Source organism: Rhinolophus sinicus, linkage group LG05, assembly GCF_036562045.2.
Source record: "Rhinolophus sinicus isolate RSC01 linkage group LG05, ASM3656204v1, whole genome shotgun sequence".
NCBI classification, from domain to species: domain Eukaryota; kingdom Metazoa; phylum Chordata; class Mammalia; order Chiroptera; family Rhinolophidae; genus Rhinolophus; species Rhinolophus sinicus.
In genome coordinates, this window is record NC_133755.1 from 176,867,712 (window position 1) to 176,884,815 (window position 17,104).

Consider the following 17,104-nt stretch of genomic DNA (forward strand, 5'->3'; position numbering starts at 1 on the left):
CCAGTTTTGCACTTACTAGCTGTGTGACCTCAGGCAAAATTTAAATGATTCTCTGTCTTACCCACAAAGACAACCTTTTTTGTTGTTATTTTAAAATAACAGAGATAGCTGATGCTGCTTTACCCATCTCACCCAATTATTTTTACATATCACAAGAGATAATGTGTATAATAATGTTTAGAAAATCATGAAGTGCTATGTAAATTATTTTACCCAACTTTATAAAAATATACGTATGACGTTAAACAATTGTACTGGTGGACTCTCGGTTGCACATGATTGAAACCCAGTTTGAACTTGCTTGGTAAGAAGGGAATGTTTTCAAGTTTATCAGCGTAGTTCATGTGACTTCCAGAATGGCAGTGTTTTAGGGAAAGGTTGGGGCGAGCGGCTTCAGGCCTCACTGGAATCGGGGGCGTTCCCTGTTTTCTTCTTTGCTTCTGTCTGAGGTCTTCATTCTCTTCCGCTCCAACTAGCTTCCTCCACCTTCCTTCATAATAACATTTTGATATTATGGAGGTTGTAGGACATCCACACGACAGCGTGCTATAGACTGAGAAGGTGAAAAGCCAGAGATGTAGAAGTAAGCACTATAGAATTACCTTGATTTGGTGAGGAAAATGCTAATATGGGATTTATAAAAGCCATTGTCAGTTAATAGTAACCTTCAAATAAAAAAAAAACACACCAAATGTTCTGAAATAATCTAATATCCTTGGGTCTGCATCTCTTTATTTTTAAAAAATAATGTTGCATTACTATTTTTCTTCAATAAATTAACATTGTAATGGGTTAAGATAAAGATACCTAATTTAAAGAAATCAAAGATGCTTATAAAATGAAAATTTACCATAAAAAATAGGTATAATTTTTTTTTAATAAAAGGAAGCTTCATTTAAAACATTTCACAGTGGTCTTTTAAAAGGCATCTGATCTGGAATATGTTAATTGTAAACCTTTTTTTTGCATAACTCTTCAGGAGAGTATGTACCACAATGTTGTGAGGTGCACATGCTAGTTATAGACGATACATTTAACTTCTTTTAAAACCCAACAGATATGCTAATTGCTTTCAACAAAAAATCTTAAATAGAACCCTTCCTGAATGTTTTTATTTCTGCACATACATTAATCAATCACAAGTCACTTTAGTTATCTGTGCGATTTTATCTGAAAATACATTCTCCTGACCTGAATTCCCTTAGCAGAAAGAAGAAGCAGGTTTTTATAAATTTTCTTATATTGAGTGGATGGAATCTTTCTTCCTAGCCCTGAAATTATGCTGAAATCCAGGAGATAGAGACACTGGCCGTTAAGCACCCTGCCCGCCAACAGGGAAACATCTGGAAAGTAGGGACCAGCCCCACACCTGGGAGGCGACTGTTCTCCTCCTCTCCGTGCAGCTCACCTAGTGTCTGAAAACACTGTCACATTGGTAGACTTGTGCTTTATTATACATATGCCTCAGCTATTTGTGAATATTTGTAAGTATTTATTTCTCTTCAATAAGAAAATAATATAATATATAGGTTATAACTAGGGCTTCTAAAGTGTCCAAGGATTCTACCCCAAATTACTATCTAATAATGTCCTACCATGTTTCCCCCAAAGTAAGACGGGGTCTTATATTAATTTTTGCTCTAAAAGATACATTAGGGTGTATGTTCAGGGGATGTCATCCTGAAAAATCATGCGTGGGCTTATTTTCGGGGAAACACAGTAGTCTCTGAGATTCATTTCAATAAGCAGGGTCAGGGACTCCTGGTTTAAAATGGCATTGACTGAAGTGGGAATTTCTGACTTTAAATACCCGTGGCAGCAGGGGTGCAGGATGTCCCCTGTCTGTCTGGAAGAGCACAGTAGATGTAGGCAAGGGGGAGGGGACAGGAGTCGGGCACAGCGGTCTGTTCCAGCCTGGGAAGATTCCAAATGCACCCAGGTAGGCAAAGAGTGAGGCCACGGGCAATATGATGCTGTGTTTGTTCGCAAACACCAGGTCTGGGTTTATGTCTCTTACTGGAGGAGAAGGGTGAGAAGGAAGGGGAGGAGGAGAAGGAGGGAGAAGAAGAGAAACATGAAGTCTGAAAAAAATGCCGTCAAGCAGGAGAAAGGGAGCATGCATTTGAACAGTCAGTGGAAGACCCATCTCTAGAAGTGAAACTGGCATCCCTAAAAATACACGTTGCGCATGAATAAGAGCAGAAAGCCGTAAGGAGAAGACTTCTTGAGAGTAAAAAAGACAATTAGATATGATTGAAAAGGTGTGCTATTATAGGCAAAAATGCTTTCTGAGTGTCAGTAATTGTGGTAGGGGCTGAGAATATAATGATAAATAAAATTACCATGGTTCTTGCCCTCACAATTTTAGTTGGGTAGCCAGAGGGAGAACAGGCACTTACAATTCAGTGTGATATGTGTGACAATAGGGTGAGACGGCACAGTAGAAGCACAAGGGCCCCTAACCCATAACTGGGGCGTGATGGCAAGCTTCCAAGATGCTGAAGCTCAGCTCACATGAAATTGTAGAAGTTTGCCAGCTGAAGTGAGGGGGGAAGTGTTGAGGAAAAGAATACTGTGTGTGAAGTCCTAGAGGTGAGGGGATGTCTAGATTTTTGAGGAATTTAGAGCTCAATGTGTACATATCAGAGTACCAGGAAGGGAATATCAGGAAATAAGGGATTAAAAGGAGGTTAGAGATGCAATAACAGAATTCAAATCCACATTGTAGAGAATGTTGAATGTTGAATCAGTGATTTAAAGAACCATCTTGGATGTGGAGTACAGCATAAGGAATAGAGTCAGTGGAACTGTGACAGCTGTATACGATGTCAGAGGGGTAGTAGATTGGGGGGGGTGGTTATCACTTTGTGAGGGGTGTAAATGTCTAACTATTACATTGTTTTTTACACCTGAAACTAAAAAAAAACAAAAACAAAAACAAGGGGCGGGCCTGGTGGCTCAGGCAGTTGGAGCTCCATGCTCCTAACTCTGAAGGCTGCCGGTTCAATTCCCACATGGGCCAGTGGGCTCTCAACCACAAGGTTGCCAGTTTAATTCCTCGAGTCCCGCAAGGGATGGTGGGCAGCGCCCCCTGCAACTAAGATTGAACACGGCACCTTGAGCTGAGCTGCCTCCCAGATGGCTCAGTTGGTTGGAGCTTGTCCTCTCAACCACAAGGTTGCCGGTTCGACTCCCACAAGGGATGGTGGGCTCTGCACCCTGCAACTAGCAATGGCAACTGGACCTGGAGCTGAGCTGCGCCCTCCACAACTAAGACTGAAAGGACAATTTGAAGCTGAACGGCACCCTCCACAACTAAGATTGAAAGGACAGCAACTTGAAAAAAAAAAACAAAAAAAAAAAAACAAAACCAAAGAAACAAAAACATTCTGAGAAATGTTCCCAGAATTTGGAGGAAAGGATTAAAAACATTGACCCATCATGGGAGATGATAAATATATAGGCGAGGGAATAAAATTAAATCTAAGACTCATATTCCTGCAGGAAAATAGAAGCAACAACTGAGATTTAATTTAACAAGTTTTTCCTCTGTTGAAAAAGTACTTGAATACATAGAGCAAAAGGATTCACCACATTCCAAGAAAAACTAATGACATTTTATATGACAAGGATATAGGAAACAGATCTTATGAGCAGTAAGGCAAAAAGAAGCAAGTTACCTTGCAAAAATAAAAGTCCACTGGCTTTAGGCTTTTCTGCAACACCCAAAATCGAAGACAATTAAACATCTAGTAGAGTTTTTAGGGGGCAATATCGGGAACAGCCTCACACCCAAATAAGGCCATTGTCTTTCAAAGTAATAGCACAATTTCAGATTTGCAAGAACTTGCACTGTAGACAATCCCACTTCTCAATAAAAAATACTTGAAGACTTCTGCTACCCGAAAGAGCAGTCAAAATGAAAAACTCAGTAATGAGGAATTTCTGATCCACAAGGACTTAGAAGACCAACCTGTTGACTTTGGACCAAAATACAGGTATTCCATTATCCTTCACGCGGTCTGGTCAGTTCTGCTGCCCAAGGATGACGCTTCACCTGCAGAGCTTCCCTGCGCTGTTCTTACTAAGGCTACTCCTTTTCCCAGAAAATATACTCGTATTTCTTGCACCACACGCATTACCCCATGTTTCAGAAGAAATGTCATCTTTGATGACCACTTAAAACGCTTTGGTTCCAGTGTCCGTTAATGTGGGTTTCACTATTTGCCTGGTTGAGATACAATGCCTAGAGGAATGAACACTCCTCCTTTCTCAAAAGGAGAGCTGAAGGGCACAGTATATTGGTCCTTTTTATCAGCAGGGGCCTCATAGTTTCTGCATCCTGAGAAGTCTGGTGTTTGCCGGCTTGTGACACCATGTATCAGTCCTTAAGCTTCACTTTATCTTTCTTCCACTGGGACTTCTGAACGTCCCCATGTTACCTATGGGTGGACGCAGTATTTCATTCTGTACATATGATGCTAATGTTTAGAATGTAGCTAATGTTTTCCTATTCCTCAAAGAAAATCTCAGAATCTCAGATAAACTATGTTTTCCTCTTGGTCTAAGAAGTTAGTGACTCACTTCAGTAAGAAATATATTCTTAAAGGCACAAGAGAAAAAAAATGTTATGGATCATAACATTTCCAGTTACTATTGCTGTGTAACTGGTAGTTTACCCAGAAATGAGGGGATTAAGTAATAACCATTTTCTTATGCTCCCAGGTTCTGTGGGTCAGGAACTGGAACAGGGTTTGTCTTTGCTCCGTGAGGCCTGGGGATGACTCAGCTAGTAAGATTCAAACTGGGGATGACTTGATAGCTGTGGGCTGGAATCATCTGGAAGTTCTTTTACTACCCAGTCTGGTGCCTGGGTTGTGATGACTTGAGTACTAAGACCACTGAGAAGAACAGTTGCCAGCTTGCCTCGACTCAAGGGAAGAAGACACAGATACCATTTAAAAAAAAAAAAATTAGTTTCAGGTGTACAAAGCAATGTAATAGTTAGACGTTGACACCGTCACAAAGTGATAACCATCCCCCGAATCTACTACCCCTCTGACATCATATACAGCTGTTACAATTCCATTGACTCATTCCCTATGCTGCACTCCACTTCCTGTGAATATATATATATATATATATATATATATATATATATATATATATAATTATAGTTGACATTCAATATTATTCAACTTCAGCTTCAGGTGTATAGCACAGTAGTCAGGCACATAGATATTAGGATGAGGTCATACTAGAGTGCAGTAGTCCAATATGACCAGTGTCCTTTTAACAAGGGGAAATGGGACACAAACCCACACACAGGGAGATCACTCTGTGAAGATAAAGACAGAGATCGACGTGATGTTTCTAGCAGCCAAGGGCTGCCAGTGAACCCCCAGAAGTCGGGAGAGAGGCCTGGAACAGACGCTCCCACATCGCCCTCAGGAGGAACCACCCTGACTGCCATCTAACTTTGGACTTCTACCTTCACAACGATGAGACAGGACATTTCTGCTGTTTAAACCACACATTCTGTTGTGTTTTGGTACAGCAGCCCTAGAAAACTAATACAAATTGTTTTTAGTTTCTTTATACTTTTCAACATTTTTAATATTTTTGACAGGCAACATGTTTCTTTAAAAATGAGGAAAAATATGTTTATTTAGTGTAACAATTTCAATTTCTATGTTCCATAAAACATGAAAATATATCAACATCTTATTATGGTTGTGTCTAGGTAATACAAGTATGGATAAATTAAAAAAAAATTCTTTCTACTTCTCTGTACTTGAAATGTTTTCTCTAATGAGTATGTGGCTACTTGAGGGAAAAGAGACAGTAGGAAGCAGCCATCAAAAGTAGAGTAAGGATTTCAGGGAGCTTGCCCTGGGCTCTGCTCTACTAGTTAGTAATTCTGAGTCTCTTTCCCAATCTGAATGTGGGGGAAATATTTCTCAGTGTTGCTGTGAGAAATAAATGAAAATATACGCGACACCACCTAACCAGTTGCCTGGTGTCTGTGCCTAATAAAAGTACTCCACCTCCACCCTCCACAATTTGTTTGACAAGCCCCATGGCTACGATTTTGGGGGTGGGTGGGTGGGTGGAAGGCTGAAGTACTTTAAGAGCTCATGCATGTTTTTTTGTTTTTTGTTTTCCCACTGATTGTTAGTGTGAGACTAAGGGCATAAAATAAACTAGGGAGCCCAGAGGTAGGTGGCTTTTACTCTGAAGCAACAGCAGCTTGAGCTAAGGGCCTCTCACCCAGATCCCTTCCAAGGCTTTGGGAAGGGTCAAGGTCAAAAATAGATCCATGTGGTCATGTGGCCCTGCAAACTTTGCAAAAGATTTTACAGTATAATCAATTAAGATAGCTGTCTCTTTCCACTCTGTCCCCTGCTTGGAGTGGCCATGGGGATTTTGTGACTGGGCTAAGGGAAAGATGACTTATGGATACTTTGAATTTGGGCTCAGTGAGATTTACTTGTGAGGTTTGCAGTCACGTCCTTGAATAGGTAAGCTCTTAATATTAGCGGAGCTGAGTGGGAGGGGCTTCCAGAAGTATTCCTACTGGCTACTGTGCCTACACACCTAGCTTTCCACATATCCCAGAACACGTGTAAGAATACAGTCTACAGAACCTAACAGTGAAAGATGTGGGTTGTGGAAGAGAAACAAGATTTTGAATATATGAAGCTAGAAAGTAGTCTGCGGAAAATTTTTTCCTTGATAGCGATTTCTCCAAATTTGACGATCTTACAACTTTACATGACGATGCAATAATGAGTTGAGAAGCTGAAGTAAATTTTTCTAAACTATTAATGTTGATGAGAACCCCAAATTTTAATCAAGTAAGCTAAAAAAAACATTTTCTCTGTAGAAAATATTACAAAATCTTTATTTATAGGAGGAAGTGACTAAAAAGGGTATGCAGCCAAAAACTAGAAAAATGAGCATTATTGAAATGTGTCAGGAGGTTGTTAATAAAAATACTCCGTAATTTTGAAGGGGGATTCTGTTATCAAAACAACTACAGCTTCATTAAATTTATAATTCATTTAATGTCAGCTTCATTACATTTATAATGTGATTTTGTTTCTTGTTCTATATAAATATTTGTGTTCATTCTTCAATTTATCTTGTAAGTTTGCATTCTTTTTCTTACAGGGGCCTCCAAAATATTTTAAGCATCAAGCCCCTCAAAACCTGGATCTGACTTGAAAGAGCCCAAGTTCCAGATCAATCCTTGTTCTCCAGCAAAGTTGTTATCTGAATCTGAGGCTAATATTTAGGATTGTAGCTTCTGTTTTTCCATTTCCTATAGAAGAACGCAGAATCGGAGAAGTGTTTACCAATCATTTCCTTTCGATCTAAGAGGTTTCAGTGGCTGTCGCTAGTCAGAGGTTGAGGATGCTGGTTGTGTAGTCAGAGGAAGACCATGACTCAGAGTGTGAGAAAACGGCTCTCAACTTCCTGGGAAGTTTTCAATATCAAAACATGTTGGGCTTTTCAATAAAAAGTAAAATTTAAAGCCAGTGGATGGAAATTTCTTGTAAGAACGTATAAAAACCCCCTACCTCTTCCTATTCTTAAAAATAAGAGTTGTTTTTGTCAAAGAATCAGACCAAACAGATTTTTTGAGATGAATTTGGTAGATGTGATTAGATCCAGGAGTCTGTGATTTCATTCCTCGGGTGCAGCCTGTCAACTGCCCTCCTCTACGCTCGCTGTGCTTGGGTGTCTTACAATTTAAACACAGGAAAATGGACTTGGCTAATAAAATTACTTTCACATCTATGTGGTTTTAATTTAAAGCCCCGAGTTTCTTTGCCTTTATCTCTGATCAAAGATAAGCTTCACCCATTTTGATGGAACTACTCTGTGGTTTTAAAAATATTTCAGGTCTATGAACTATAACAGATTTATTACAGAAAGGACATAAAACCAGCATCCAGCCTAGAATATTTGCCCCTTATGCCCATGCTGGAATGCAGAAAAGAGCATGTCTTTAGAATATGGTATATCAAATGCCAACTTCATCTCTCATTAGCTGTGTGACCATAGGCCAGTTACTTAATTTTCTCATCTATAAAAACATGGATATTAATATTCACCTCATGAAGTTATGAAAATTAAATAGCAGTGAATTAAAACAAAACAACTCCCCATCTAGTAATAGCACCTGGCACCAAGACGGAGCTCAGTAAATGCTTGAAGTGAAAAAGATGATAGTGCCTTAAATCTCCTCCCAAGGAGTTTGGAATCTAGAATATAGCAGAAAAGAAGGATCAAAGGGAAAGTACGAAATCCTGCAGCTTTTGAAGTTGATGAATATTGAAGGAAGTGGTAGAAAGATGAATGATTGTAGTGTGGAGAAATTCTAATTCAGAGAAAGTTTTGTGTGAAGTAAGTCTAAGCAGATGAACTATGTGTAGGGAAGCACTGATCTTTTTCTGGTTGAATTAAAGACTGTTTATTTTTATTGTTCTTTCATTAACTAAACAAACACATAACAAACATTTAACCTGTGTCAGGAAGTTTTTCAGGGCTGGGTACTACAAAGAGAAATGCGACTCACTTTTGACTTCAAAGAAGTTATAGTCTACTAGGGGGAGAAAAACGTGAAAAAAAATAAGGACATTAAGATGTGGGGTACAGAAGAGGAAGGGTCAGTTTTAAGGCAGAGGGGAGGTAGGCTCAGTGAGTGCTTCGTGGAAGAGGTAAGGTGTCTGCACGGCAGTGGAGGTGGGGGAGTGTGGACTGACAGTCCAGGTAGAGGAACAGGAGTGCGGCACAGGTGCGGGTGTGGGAGCTGCAGGGAGGGTACCACCTGGAGCAGTGGACTGCAGAAGTCGGCAGGGTCAGACGACAGAGGGCCTCGCCTGCCCGTCTTCGCTGGCAAGGCTATGAGGGGCCGTGTCCGTGAGTAATGACACTGGGTATGGAGGGGACTCTAGGAGCAGCTAGACATCCACTAGCACCAGAGAAGAGAGTTTGAAGGTTTTGGTAAACACGATGAAATGGGGTTTGAAAGATGAGGCTTCCAATCATTGTATGCTGGATCAGTTGCATGGGGAAGACAACTAAGGCAAGGATATTAAATAAGACATTTTTAAAGGTAGGACATTTAATGATGAGCTTGGACAAGTAGATTGTAGTTTAAATTTTGCCTTTCTATTCTCTAATTCTTTAATCTTTAAGGGATGGCTGGAAATTTTGATAAGTTACTATCTCTGCTGTGGGCATGGATAGTCAGGTACCAATGTTCACATATTAGACTTGAAACCTGACTCAAATAACTTGTTTAAAACTGATGTAGGGGGGTGGGGGGTGGGAGATGAGGGTAAGGGGGATCAAATATATGGTGATGGAAGGAGAACTGACCCTGGGTGGTGAACACACAATGGGATTTATAGATGATGTAATACAGAATTGTACACCTGAAATCTATGTAATTTTACTAACAATTGTCACCCCAATAAATTTAAAAAATAAATAAAATAAAAAAACTTATGTAGCACAAGGAATTTTACACATGCACATGAACACCTGTGAAAATTCTTAGACAAGAACTTCTAGATTTAGCAACACCAGTTTAGCAATTTAAGGATCTCTTTGGGGGCTAAATGCCTAATTTCACAGATTGTTTTGCTGCTTGGATCTGCTATAGTGTTCATTGAATAGACAAACAACTCCTATCTTTAAAGGAGTTATTGAACTGTCTTTGTAATAAAAAATCCTGAAAGGAATGAATTTAGATTGTATGTGCTCAGTGTGCTCTGGGGCCTGTAGATGTTTGCAGTCCCTTTAAGCTTTAGACTGAGATGTCTAAGTCTTGCCATACAACATTTTTCTTGGAAACTAAGTGCATGCAATTCAAGTTCGACCACCTACAGATTTGCCAGGAAGCAAGCTACACTTTTTCTGATCTCCAATCACAGTGAAAACCTCATCACTTTTGGCTACAGATTCATAGATAAAAATAATTGGGGTCATGAATGAAATGACCAGATGGCTTCTCCCCCATCACCCTATGGTGAGAGTATCCCACTTGACATATTTCTGGTTCCTTAAGACTTTAATATATGTGTTTCAAACATTTGTTTGAAAACATTTGCATCTTTGGACACTAGTTTCTACATATATCTAAACGGCTCCTTATATACTTGACAGTACCTTTAACATACTAAAAGAATTTGTCAAGATATGATCACATTTGATGCTTTTATATGCCTATTGGGAATCAGGGACACCAGCCCATGGCTGAGAACTCTTCACTTGGTGTTGCATATACAGTGTGGAAGAAGACACATAACCAGTGGAACAGCGGAGTAGGCTCCTAATAGACCAATCCGTCTACAAACTGCAACTATCAACTCTAGACAAACTACAAAAGCAGCTCCCTAAGGGATCTGGAGAGTTAACAAAAGCAGGCAGAGGGGAGTTGAATCTTGGGGGAGGGAATGAGTTTCCTGGTATTCAGCTTTGGCCAGAGGACAGCCCATAGTTGCAAAGTGTGTGTAGGTGGCTAATTATGCTCAATGGGGTAAAAAAAAGTGCTCCAATAAATGAGAGGACAGGAAATCTCATAAGAGAAAATTGAAAATATATACATTAAAATGGAAATTTTAGAACTGAAAAACTATGAAATAAAATTTACTGGATAGGTTTTAGTAGCATAATGAAGACAAAGAGGAAAGAACCAGTGAATTTGAAGATAGTACAATAGAAGTGATCCAATCCAATCCAATAATCCAAGAAGAAGAAAGAGGCAGAGGAGGAGCAGGAGGAGGAGGGAGGAGAAAAAGAAGAATGAAGAGTGAAAAACATTGTAGAGAGCCAAATGTGTGGGACAATATAAAAAAGGCTAGCATGTGAGTTGTCGGAGTCCCAGAAAGAGAAGGGAAAGAATGGGATGGAAAATATTGGAAGAAATAATGGCTGAGAACTTCCCGAATTTAATTAAACATTTAAACTTACTGTTTTAATAAGCTTAGTGAATCCCAAACAGGAGAAATACGAAGGAGAGCACACTTAGACATGTCACAGTCAAACTGCTGAAAAACAAAGACAAAGGGAAAATCTTGTAAGTGGCTAGAGAAAAATGACACGTTACATACAGGAGCACCAATTTGAATAGTAGTGGACTTCTCATCAGAAACTATGGAAGTCAGGTGACGGTAAATAAAATCTTTTCATGTATTTAAAGAAAAAACTGTACCCCTAGAATTCTAGATCTAGCAAAAGTATACTTTAAGAATTGAAACAAGACGAAGACATTTTCAAATAGAAGGAAAACTAAAAGTATTTGTCACCAGAAGTCTTACACTACAAGAAGCTAAAGGAAGTTCTTCGGGTTGAAGGGAAATGATATGTGAATTTGGATATGAAAACAGGAATAAAGAGCATAAAAGAGATAGCTATTTGGGTAAACACAAAGACTATGTTTCCTGTTAATTCCTTTAAAATGTACATTATTGTATAAAGCAACCATTATGACATTGACTTATAGGGTTTATATTGTATGTAGATGGAATATATATGGCAGCTATAGCAAAAAGGATGGTGATGGTGGTGGTGGGGTAGATGGACTTATACATGTATAGATGGACCTATACAATTATAAGTAGTCCATGAGAAGTCAAGGATTACATAGTAATCCCTAGAAGAACTGCTAAGAAATAATGCAAAAAAGCTAAAAATCCAATAGGTAAATATAAACGAAATTATAAAAATATTCAAATAATCCAAAAGCAGGTATGGAAAAGGAAATTAAGAAACTAAATGCAGAGGAGACAAACATAAAATAAATAATATAGTAGACCTAAATCCACCCATATCAATAATTAGAAACATGAAGATTATTAGGATGGAAAAAAAAAGACTACTATATGCTGCCTAGAGGTAAAACACATTAAATATGAAGACACAAAAAGATTGAAAATAACATGGATGGAAAACGACATATCATGCAAAAAAATAAGCATGAGAAGATTGAAGTGGCTATATTAGCATCAGATAAAATAGACTTCCAAACAAAGATAATCAAGACTATTACATAATGAATAAAAAACCAATTAGGATGATATAATAATCATAAATATGTATGTGCCTAAAACAGAGACTCTAAACAAAAATTGATAAGACAATATCATAGTTACAGTGGAAGATTTTAATATCTTTTGCTCAGTAGTTGATAGAACAACTAGATAAAATATCAGTAAAGATATGATCTGAACAACATTATCAATCATCTTGACCTGATTGATTTTTTAAAAGTATTTTTATTTAGACATTATTTTAACTGATGTACCCACATTAACACATCATCACCCAAACTCCACAGTTTACAATTCACTCTTGGTGGTGTACTTTCTGAATTTGGACAAATGTTTAATGGCGTGTATCCATCATTAGGTATCAAACAGTGTATTTTCACTGTCCTAAAAGTCCTATGTTCTCCATCTATTCATGCTCCCCTGCCTCACCCGTGGAAACCATGGGTGGTTTTACTGTCTCCATAGTTTTGTCTTTTTCAGAATGTCATATAGTTGGGATCATACAATATGTAGCCTTTTCAGACTGGTTTCTTTCACTTAGCAATATGCATTTAATATTCCTCCATGTCTTTTCATGGCTTGATAGCTCATTTCTTTTCAGTGATGAATAGTATTCCATTGTCTGGATCACAGTTTATCCATTCACGTATTGAAGGACATCGTCCAAGTTTTAGCACTCTGAGATTGTATGGGAATTTTACTTTCTTTCTCCTAAAACTTTGATTTTGTTCACTTTCCACATTTAAATCTTTGATCCTGCTAGGATTCATGCTGATATATACTGTGAAATATGGTTCCACATTTTTTTTTCACATGGCCACCCATTTATATCAATACCATTTATTGAATTATCCTTATATTCCCCACTGCTTTGAAATCCCACCTTTATATACTAAAGTCCTGTATGCTTTTGCCCCTGTTCTTGGGCTTTCCATTCTGTGTTGTTCATTTGCTGTCTGTTCTGCTCCAGGCCCCACCTGTTCATGTATTGAGTATGGCTCAAATCCGTAGGGATAGTTCCCCCTCACTGCTCCTTCTTTCCAGAGCTCTCTTTCCTGTTTGTGTTTACTGATATATATATTTTTAAAATGTAGTCTTCAGATTCAGTTTGTTTAGTTCCAGTAAGCAACAAAAGCAACCAAAACCCCTGAAACCTCCAGTTGGTCCTTTTATCATGGTCACTTTAAGTTTATAAATTAACTTAGGAAAACTTGACATAATTTATGATATTGCATTTTACTAAAAATACAGTAAGTTCTATTTTTATTCAACTCTACTGCTTTGTCCTGGAATTTCATATAGAAGCTCCTTCAAATAAGAAGTATGTTCTAAAATTGATTAGAACACAAAGAAATCATTCATTTTTGCTGTAGCACTTTATGTTGTTATCACTCATTTGCAACTTAACTTTGCCTTCAGGGATGTCTTATTTCTCTACTAGATTATAAATTCCTTATACAAGTACAGTATCGTTTATATTGTAGGAGTTCAATCCATGTTTGTTATTCATTTATTTTACTTAAAACTACTCTTGCATAATTATAAAATCTCATAATGTGCATATGAATAATTGAAATACTTTATATTATCCCATTTCATAGTCAACATTTTCATTTGCCTACTATACTAAATAGATAATCTGTGGTTTATCTTGTTTTCTATTAGGAGAGCAACTAAATTAGTATGTGTTGTACTATATCCATGCTGTCTTTTATTTGAGTTTTGTGTCAAGGCCTAATAGTTCCTCCCTGCTATCCATTGTTCTTTTCTCTCTTACTACCTGATTTTGTGGGGGGAGGCAATATTCCTCTGAAAAAAACTGTACTTCCTAGAGTAGCCATGTGACTGAGTCTGGCCAATGGGATGTAGGCAGACATTATTGAGCAAGAAAGTTCCTGCCTGGAGTTTGGAGGGTACGGCTGCAGGAGGAGGAGGCTCACAGAAAGGATGGTGGACTGGAAAGCTAGGAAGCATACACGAGATCACTTACATAATTTGCAGGGGCAGCACAAAATGAAAATGTGCTGTAACAGCAGAGCCTTAACCCTGGTCTGGGCCCTTCTAAGCGTGGGGCCCTAAATGACTTCACGGGTCTCATTCCCATGAAGCTGGTCCTGAGCGTTAAGGAACCAGGGGCATAGCATGTCATGGAGCCACCATGTCAGCCCTGGGCTGCCAGTCTGTTCTTCTTCTAATAGAGAGCACAACCCCCTTCTTGCAAAAGACCCTCATCTGGGTTTATGTTATGTGTAGTCCACAACTGATGTAGTGTTATGATTCTCCCCATTTTATGGATGGAGAGACTGATGCTCAGGCAGACAGGTTAGTGCCTGGACGATGGCAGCACATTTAGGGTGTAGACTCAGGCCCTGTGCATTTGGGTCTCCTACTCTTTCTTGTGCCAACACATTGACGCTTTTTCCTACGGAGATGTTATCATTCTGCATTTCCTTTTTGCACTCCGCAGGTTTGCATGTCTCACAATGCCCTCTCTTTGTAGCCTATTAATAGCAGGAGGGTAGCCCTTCAATCCACGGGTCTTTCCTCCTTCACATTTAATTTGTACTCTGGAGTGGACAAAATGCAGGGTCTAAGTCCACAATTAAAATACTGCCAGAAAGTGAGTTATTCCCGTCTGTCAACAAAATGTTTATACTCTGATTCCTCAGTAATTCTCCCTCTGCAGATAGAGTGAAGATCGTACATAATTCAATTAAAAAAGAAACTCAAAATATTTTAGATCCCATCTGATAGGGGTTTCTGTCTAATTAACCCTTCAGGAGGAAGGCATGTACTGGCCGTCCTCCCAGTGAGATCACAATCAGGAAAATTCAGCTAGAATTTATTATTTTAGTAGTGCGTTAAGACAAATGGTGTTAATCGCCCTGTGGATGATCTTATCTACGGCCATGGGGCCATTAACTATTATTTATTTTATTAGCATTACCATCCATGGCTGCTGCTTCAACTGCTCAGGGACCCCACTGTCACACTGGTGATGTATAGAACTCTGAGATGACTGCAGTTTTGCTCAGCTCCAGCATGAGCACCCAATCTTGGTTAACATCCATGCGTCGGCATTTCTGGACCAAATCCTGGGCAGTGTTGGGGTGGGAGTTAGGCACAGTGTGTCATCACTGGTTGTCACAATGTATCATGTGGGATGCTGGCAATGGCATTTGGCAACCCACTCCTCCCCGCTCTTTATAGGAGGAAAGACAATTTCCTACCTTCCCCAAGAGAAAGAAATTCTAGTCTGTTCTGTCAGATTCCAGGACATTGAATGCTGAATGTTTGCCAATGAGCACATTGACTGAAGTGTTTCCCCGTCTCTGACTTGGGAAGAGGTCCAGGGTCCCCCCTAAGTTAGGCCCAGGCAGGTAATGCAGGAGTGTTGGGCAGGCCCAGTGGCTTGGAGACTAGGGATCAGGCCTGCATTTAGGTTGAAGCCCTTAGGCCTTGACTTCCAACCTGGTTTTGCCGTACACCTGGCAGAGTGCTCTCACGCCCATTTATGATGGTCCCATTTGTGACCTTGTGGCCCTTCGGAGGACAGAACTCTGGTGTTCCTGGGTCTTTGAAGTATCACTCTACTATCATTCAAATATCACTGTAAGCTTGGATCCTCTGTTTATGGTAAAGTATTAAAAATAGTTGGTGTAATCAAGGTAGCATGCACCTTGGTGTTATAGGTTGAATTGTGTCGCTCCCAAATGAATTTGGTGCCCAATTCATTTGTTGAAGTCCTATCTCCTAGTATCTCAGAGTGTGACTTTCAAGAAGTAACATGAGGTCATTAGAGTAGGCCCTAATCCAATGACTGGTGACTCTATAAGAAAGGGAAGTTTGGGGACAGACACACATAGAGGGAAGACAGTGTGAAGAGACACAAAGACAGCCATCTACTAGCTGAGGAGATAGGCCTGGAGCAGACTTTTCCCTCACGTCCCACAGGAGGAACCGCCCTGCCAATGCCTTGATTTCAATTCTCTCCTTAGAACTGTGGGACAATACATTGCTGATGTTTAAGCCACTTTTTTGAAGTGCTTTGGTATGGCAGCCCTTGCAGACTCATATGCCTGGCAACCGGGCTGGGCAATCCTGTTTTAAAAGACCAGAACGATGTGGATAGAAGTGGGAATACCATACTGCAATATTTGAAACAGGTACCATACCTTTTTCTCCCCTGTTCAAAGATTGTAACAATAATGACATTTCCTTGACTGCAACAAGTTCATAAACGTTTGTCAGCAAACTGTACTACTTACATGTAATTGGTAGAAGACTTCCAATCTACTCCCACTTTTTTCAAATAAGGAAATTTGGGGTAGGGTTTTCACGGTCTGAGTTGGGTCATGTGGAGGTCAGCTCCATGGTGAAGTGGATAGATTGGAGACTTCCTAGTATACAGTCTTAGTCATCTATTGATGAGAATTCACTGATTCTCAATAAAATAAATTGCTAAAAACATGATGGAGAGTTATATTTTGCAGTCCTGAAATACTTAGCACAGTGCTGGCCACGTGGTAGATGCTAAAAATGATACTCTGGAAAAGGATTGCTTTTCTTAAGTTAACAGCAGTCAGAGGGACAGTGTCTGCTCCTTGAAATTTATACATTATCGGTGGTGCTTACTAAAGTATTTTTAGTGATATTATTGTGTTTGAACATGTTGCCTTGGGCAATCTGAGTTATAGCATTTTTAACTTTGTGTCATATTATTAATAAATCACCTCTGAAGAGAGTAGGTGTTCACCATCTGGTAGCTAGTCAACCCAAAAATATGTCTTTAACAAATCAAAAACATGCACAGTGTTTTATGAGAGAAGTTCATACAATAAGGAAAATAGAAGTCCAGTATCTCCAAGACCCTGGATAAATATCTTAACCATTGAACATTAAAGTTCTAATACATGACAAACATTTTACCATTATGTTTGCTAAATATCAAGCAAACTGAGCATGTTAAAAATAAAGTTTTTAAAAAGTGCTGAAAGCTTAGTTCACTGAAAAGGAGAAATACTGTATTTGCTATATTA